Source organism: Pygocentrus nattereri, chromosome 16, assembly GCF_015220715.1.
Source record: "Pygocentrus nattereri isolate fPygNat1 chromosome 16, fPygNat1.pri, whole genome shotgun sequence".
In the NCBI taxonomy this organism is placed as follows: domain Eukaryota; kingdom Metazoa; phylum Chordata; class Actinopteri; order Characiformes; family Serrasalmidae; genus Pygocentrus; species Pygocentrus nattereri.
In genome coordinates, this window is record NC_051226.1 from 39,874,374 (window position 1) to 39,881,114 (window position 6,741).

A 6,741-nucleotide genomic window follows, 5' to 3' on the forward strand; every position below is an offset into this window, starting at 1 on the left:
GTCGTGTTTTCTTGTAGTGTGTTCTTGTCGTGTGTTCTTGTCGTGTGTTCTTGTCGTGTGTTCTTGTAGTGTGGTCTTGTCGTGTGTTCTTGTCGTGTGTTTTTGTCGTGTGTTCTTGTCGTGTGTTCTTGTCTTGTGTTCTTGTCGTGCGTTCTTGTCGTGCGTTCTTGCAGTGTGTTCTTGTCGTGTGTTCTTGTCTTGTGTTCTTGTCGTGTGTTCTTGTCGTGTGTTCTTGTCGTGTTTTCTTGTAGTGTGTTCTTGTCGTGTGTTCTTGTCGTGTGGTCTTGTAGTGTGGTCTTGTCGTGTGTTCTTGTCGTGTGTTCTTGTCTTGTGTTCTTGTCGTGTGTTCTTGTCGTGTGTTCTTGTCGTGCGTTCTTGCAGTGTGTTCTTGTCGTGCGTTCTTGCAGTGTGTTCTTGTCGTGTGTTCTTGTCGTGTGTTCTTGTCGTGTGTTCTTGTCGTGCGTTCTTGCAGTGTGTTCTTGTCGTGTGTTCTTGTCATGTGTTCTTGTCGTGCGTTCTTGTCGTGCGTTCTTGTCGTGCGTTCTTGTAGTGTGTTCTTGTCGTGTGTTCTTGCAGTGTGTTCTTGTCGTGTGTTCTTGCAGTGTGTTCTTGTCGTGTGTTCTTGCAGTGTGTTCTTGTCGTGTGTTCTTGCAGTGTGTTCTTGTAGTGTGGTCTTGTCGTGTGTTCTTGTCGTGCGTTCTTGTAGTGTGTTCTTGTCGTGCGTTCTTGTCGTGCGTTCTTTTCATGTGTTCTTGCAGTGTGTTCTTGTAGTGTGTTCTTGCAGTGTGTTCTTGTCGTGTGTTCTTGCAGTGTGTTCTTGTCGTGTGTTCTTGCAGTGTGTTCTTGTAGTGTGGTCTTGTCGTGTGTTCTTGTCGTGTGTTCTTGTCGTGTGTTCTTGCAGTGTGTTCTTGTAGTGTGGTCTTGTCGTGTGTTCTTGTCGTGTGTTCTTGTAGTGTGTTCTTGTCGTGTGTTCTTGCAGTGTGTTCTTGTAGTGTGGTCTTGTCTTGCGTTCTTGTCGTGCGTTCTTGTCGTGCGTTCTTGTCGTGTGTTCTTGCAGTGTGTTCTTGCAGCGTGTTCTTGTCGTGTGTTCTTGTCGTGTGTTCTTGTAGTGTGGTCTTGTCGTGCGTTCTTGTCGTGCGTTCTTGTCGTGCGTTCTTGTCGTGTTTTCTTGTCGTGTGTTCTTGTAGTGTGTTCTTGTCGTGTGTTCTTGCACTGTGTTCTTGTAGTGTGGTCTTGTAGTGTGTTCGTGTAGTGTGGTCTTGTAGTGTGTTCGTGTAGTGTGTTCTTGTCGTGCGTTCTTGTCGTGTGTTCTTGTCGTGTGTTCTTGTCGTGCGTTCTTGTCGTGTTTTCTTGTCGTGTGTTCTTGTAGTGTGTTCTTGTCGTGTGTTCTTGCACTGTGTTCTTGTAGTGTGGTCTTGTAGTGTGTTCGTGTAGTGTGTTCTTGACGTGTGTTCTTGTAGTGCGTTCTTGTCGTGCGTTCTTGTCGTGCGTTCTTGTAGTGCGTTCTTGTCGTGCGTTCTTGTCGTGCGTTCTTGTCGTGTGTTCTTGCAGTGTGTTCTTGTCGTGTGTTCTTGTCGTGCGTTCTTGTCGTACGTTCTTGTCGTGCGTTCTTGTAGTGTGGTCTTGTTGTGTGTTCTTGTCGTGCGTTCTTGTCGTGCGTTCTTGTAGTGCGGTCTTGTCGTGCGTTCTTGTAGTGTGGTCTTGTAGTGTGTTCTTGTCGTGTGTTCTTGTCGTGCGTTCTTGTCGTACGTTCTTGTAGTGCGGTCTTGTAGTGCGTTCTTGTCGTGCGTTCTTGTCGTGCGTTCTTGTAGTGTGGTCTTGTAGTGTGTTCTTGTCGTGTGTTCTTGTAGTGCGTTTTTGTCGTGCGTTCTTGTCGTGTGTTCTTGTAGTGCGTTCTTTTCTTGTGTTCTTGTCGTGTGTTCTTGTCGTGCTTTCTTGTAGTGCGTTCTTGTCGTGTGTTCTTGTAGTGCGTTCTTTTCTTGTGTTCTTGTCGTGTGTTCTTGTCGTGCTTTCTTGTCGTGTGTTCTTGTAGTGTGGTCTTGTCGTGTGTTCTTGTAGTGTGTTCTTGTCGTGTGTTCTTGTAGTGTTTTCTTGTCGTGTGTACTTGTCGTGTGTTCTTGTCGTAGTGCGTTTTTGTCGTGCGTTCTTGTCGTTTGTTCTTGTAGTGCGTTCTTGTCTTGTGTTCTTGTCGTGTGTTCTTGTAGTGTGGTCTTGTCATGTGTTCTTGTAGTGTGGTCTTGTCATGTGTTCTTGTCGTGTTTTCTTGTCGTGTGTTCTTGTAGTGTGTTCTTGTCGTGTGCTCTTGTCGTGCGTTCTTGTAGTGTGGTCTTGTAGTGTGTTCTTGTCGTGCGTTCTTGTCGTGCGTTCTTGTCGTGCGTTCTTGTAGTGTGGTCTTGTAGTGTGTTCTTGTCGTGCGTTCTTGTCGTGCGTTCTTGTCGTGCGTTCTTGTAGTGCGGTCTTGTAGTGTGTTCTTGTCGTGTGTTCTTGTAGTGCGTTCTTGTCGTGCGTTCTTGTCGTGCATTCTTGTCGTGCGTTCTTGTAGTGTGTTCTTGCAGTGTGTTCTTGTCGTGTGTTCTTGTCGTGTGTTCTTGCAGTGTGTTCTTGTCGTGTGTTCTTGTAGTGCGTTCTTGTCGTGCGTTCTTGTCGTGCGTTCTTGTAGTGTGTTCTTGCAGTGTGTTCTTGTCGTGCGTTCTTGTCGTGCGTTCTTGTCGTGCGTTCTTGTAGTGTTTTTTTCAGTGTGTTCTTGTCGTGCGTTCTTGTCGTGCGTTCTTGTAGTGCGTTCTTGTCGTGCGTTCTTGTAGTGCGGTCTTGTCGTGTGTTCTTGTAGTGTGTTCTTTTAGTGTGGTCTTGTAGTGTGTTCTTGTCGTGCGTTCTTGTAGTGCGTTCTTGTCGTGCGTTCTTGTCGTGCGTTCTTGTCGTGCGTTCTTGTAGTGCGGTCTTGTCGTGTGTTCTTGTCGTGTGTTCTTGTCGTGCGTTCTTGTAGTGTGGTCTTGTAGTGCGTTCTTGTCGTGCGTTCTTGTCGTGCGTTCTTGTCGTGCGTTTTTGTCGTGCGTTCTTGTCGTGAGTTCTTGTAGTGCGTTCTTGTCGTGCGTTCTTGTCGTGCGTTCTTGTAGTGCGTTCTTGTCGTGCGTTCTTGTCGTGCGTTCTTGTAGTGCGGTCTTGTCGTGCGTTCTTGTCGTGCGTTCTTGTCGTGCGTTCTTGTCGTGCGGTCTTGTAGTGCGTTCTTGTCGTGCGTTCTTGTCGTGCGTTCTTGTCGTGCGGTCTTGTAGTGCGTTCTTGTCGTGCGTTCTTGTCGTGCGTTCTTGTCGTGCGTTCTTGTAGTGCGGTCTTGTAGTGCGTTCTTGTCGTGTGTTCTTGTAGTGCGTTTTTGTCGTGCGTTCTTGTAGTGCGTTCTTTTCTTGTGTTCTTGTCGTGTGTTCTTGTAGTGTGGTCTTGTCGTGTGTTCTTGTAGTGTGTTCTTGTCGTGTGTTCTTGTAGTGTTTTCTTGTCGTGTGTACTTGTCGTGTGTTCTTGTCGTAGTGCGTTTTTGTCGTGCGTTCTTATCGTGTGTTCTTGTAGTGCATTCTTGTCTTGTGTTCTTGTCGTGTGTTCTTGTCGTGCTTTCTTGTCGTGTGTTCTTGTAGTGTGTTCTTGTCGTGTGTTCTTGTCGTGTGTTCTTGTCGTGTGTTCTTGTCGTGCGTTCTTGTCGTGTTTTCTTGTCGTGTGTTCTTGTAGTGTGTTCTTGTCGTGTGCTCTTGTCGTGCGTTCTTGTAGTGTTTTCTTGTCGTGTGTACTTGTCGTGTGTTCTTGTAGTGTGGTCTTGTCGTGTGTTCTTGTAGTGTGTTCTTGTCGTGTGTTCTTGTAGTGTTTTCTTGTCGTGTGTACTTGTCGTGTGTTCTTGTCGTGTGTTCTTGTAGTGTGGTCTTGTCGTGTGTTCTTGTAGTGCGTTTTTGTCGTGCGTTCTTGTCGTGTGTTCTTGTAGTGCGTTCTTGTCTTGTGTTCTTGTCGTGTGTTCTTGTCGTACTTTCTTGTCGTGTGTTCTTGTAGTGTGTTCTTGTCGTGTGTTCTTGTGGTGTGTTCTTGTCGTGCGTTCTTGTCGTGCGTTCTTGTAGTGTGGTCTTGTAGTGTGTTCTTGTCGTGTGTTCTTGTCGTGCGTTCTTGTCGTGCGTTCTTGTAGTGTGGTCTTGCAGTGTGTTCTTGTCGTGTGTTCTTGTAGTGCGTTCTTGTCGTGCGTTCTTGTCGTGCGTTCTTGTAGTGTGTTCTTGTCGTGTGTTCTTGTCGTGTGTTCCTGTCGTGTTTTCTTGCAGTGTGTTCTTGTCGTGTGTTCTTGTCGTGTGTTCTTGTCGTGCGTTCTTGTCGTGCGTTCTTGTCGTGCGTTCCTGTCGTGTGTTCTTGCAGTGTGTTCTTGTCGTGTGTTCTTGTCGTGCGTTCTTGTCGTGCGTTCTTGTAGTGCGGTCTTGTCGTGTTTTCTTGTCGTGTGTTCTTGTCGTGTGTTCTTGTCGTGCGTTCTTGTCGTGTTTTCTTGTCGTGTGTTCTTGTCGTGCGTTCTTGTCGTGGGTTCTTGTCGTGCGTTCTTGTCGTGTTTTCTTGTCGTGTGTTCTTGTCGTGTGTTCTTGTCGTGCGTTCTTGTCGTGCGTTCTTGTCGTGTTTTCTTGTCGTGTGTTCTTGTCGTGTGTTCTTGTCTTGTGTTCTTGCAGTGTGTTCTTGTCGTGTGTTCTTGTCGTGTGTTCTTGTCTTGTGTTCTTGCAGTGTGTTCTTGTCGTGTGTTCTTGTCGTGCGTTCTTGTCGTGCGTTCTTGTAGTGTGGTCTTGCAGTGTGTTCTTGTCGTGTGTTCTTGTAGTGCGTTCTTGTCGTGCGTTCTTGTCGTGCGTTCTTGTAGTGTGTTCTTGTCGTGTGTTCTTGTCGTGTGTTCCTGTCGTGTTTTCTTGCAGTGTGTTCTTGTCGTGTGTTCTTGTCGTGCGTTCTTGTCGTGCGTTCTTGTCGTGCGTTCCTGTCGTGTGTTCTTGCAGTGTGTTCTTGTCGTGTGTTCTTGTCGTGTGTTCTTGTCGTGCGTTCTTGTCGTGTGTTCTTGTCGTGCGTTCTTGTCGTGCGTTCTTGTCGTGCGTTCCTGTCGTGTGTTCTTGCAGTGTGTTCTTGTCGTGTGTTCTTGTCGTGTGTTCTTGTCGTGCGTTCTTGTCGTGCGTTCTTGTCGTGCGTTCTTGTAGTGCGGTCTTGTCGTGTTTTCTTGTCGTGTGTTCTTGTCCTGTGTTCTTGTCGTGCGTTCTTGTCGTGCGTTCTTGTCGTGTTTTCTTGTCGTGCGTTCTTGTCGTGCGTTCTTGTCGTGCGTTCTTGTCGTGCGTTCTTGTCGTGCGGTCTTGTAGTGTGTTCTTGTCGTGTGTTCTTGTCGTGCGTTCTTGTCGTGTTTTCTTGTCGTGTGTTCTTGTCGTGCGTTCTTGTCGTGCGTTCTTGTCGTGCGTTCTTGTCGTGTTTTCTTGTCGTGCGTTCTTGTAGTGCGGTCTTGTAGTGTGTTCTTGTCGTGTGTTCTTGTCGTGCGTTCTTGTCGTGTTTTCTTGTCGTGTGTTCTTGTCATGCGTTCTTGTCGTGCGTTCTTGTCGTGTTTTCTTGTCGTGCGTTCTTGTCGTGTGTTCTTGTCGTGTGTTCTTGTCGTGTGTTCCTGTCGTGCGTTCTTGTAGTGCGGTCTTGTAGTGTGTTCTTGTCGTGTGTTCTTGTCGTGCGTTCTTGTCGTGTTTTCTTGTCGTGTTTTCTTGTCGTGCGTTCTTGTCGTGTGTTCTTGTCGTGTGTTCTTGTCGTGTGTTCCTGTCGTGTGTTCTTGTCGTGTGTTCTTGTCGTGTGTTCTTTGTAACAGTAGAGTCAACACTGGTTTGGTGTCCAGGTTTGGTTCCTGAATTCTTCCGGTCGTCACACGGATTTGCTGAATTCCGTCTTCTTTACATGTAATATTCTTATCATCTTTAATGTTTGTGCCACATTAGCCTCAGACCTGAGGGTCTGCAGAGCTGTGGAGGTGCAGGTTCTCCTCAGCGGCAGGGTAAATGGACGTTGCCGTCTGAGTGTGCAGGTGTGTGGATGCAGGTGAGGGACCGGCTCTAATTGATAACGAGCCTCTGGAGCTCAGCGCGCCGGAGAGCCGCGGCGTGACGCAGAGCTGCCGGAGAATCGTTCTCTAAAGATAGAACAACCTCTCACTGCAGTGATTCCCACCGGCTCTAAAGCCCGCCTGGAGCACTGCAGGGGGTTACGCACCAGCAGGACCGGATTAGCGCATCCCTGAGAGCTCGGATCATCATGTACAAGTGACATCTAACCATCTCTAACAAACAGGGAAGGATGTCCACGACATACGAAAGTGTCTGTGTGACACGCTGTGCAGAAAACATCTAACTTCAGCTTCTCGACCTGTGAAACATTTTGGTACTAGAACACATCAAATACAGCCAGACAAACAGTTTAAATTTAGTTAAAAACATTATTTGGGAGTTCAGATCGACCTAAGAGTCACTGGTAACAAGTAAATTAACTAGTTTTATTCAACCTACATAAACATTTTGAATAAAATACGTTCAACTTTCTTTCAATCAACGTCATTTTTTTCCCCAAGTTGAATAAAACTAGCTGTTACCACACAACGTCACTGTTTTACGTAAATCTGACGAGCCAGTTTTTACAGCGTACAGAACAAAAATCATACATTGTTGTTTATGGTTATCTACATGTTTTATTCCTTACATATAGGTCAGCTGTGTTTTTAAAAAGAAGATCAGA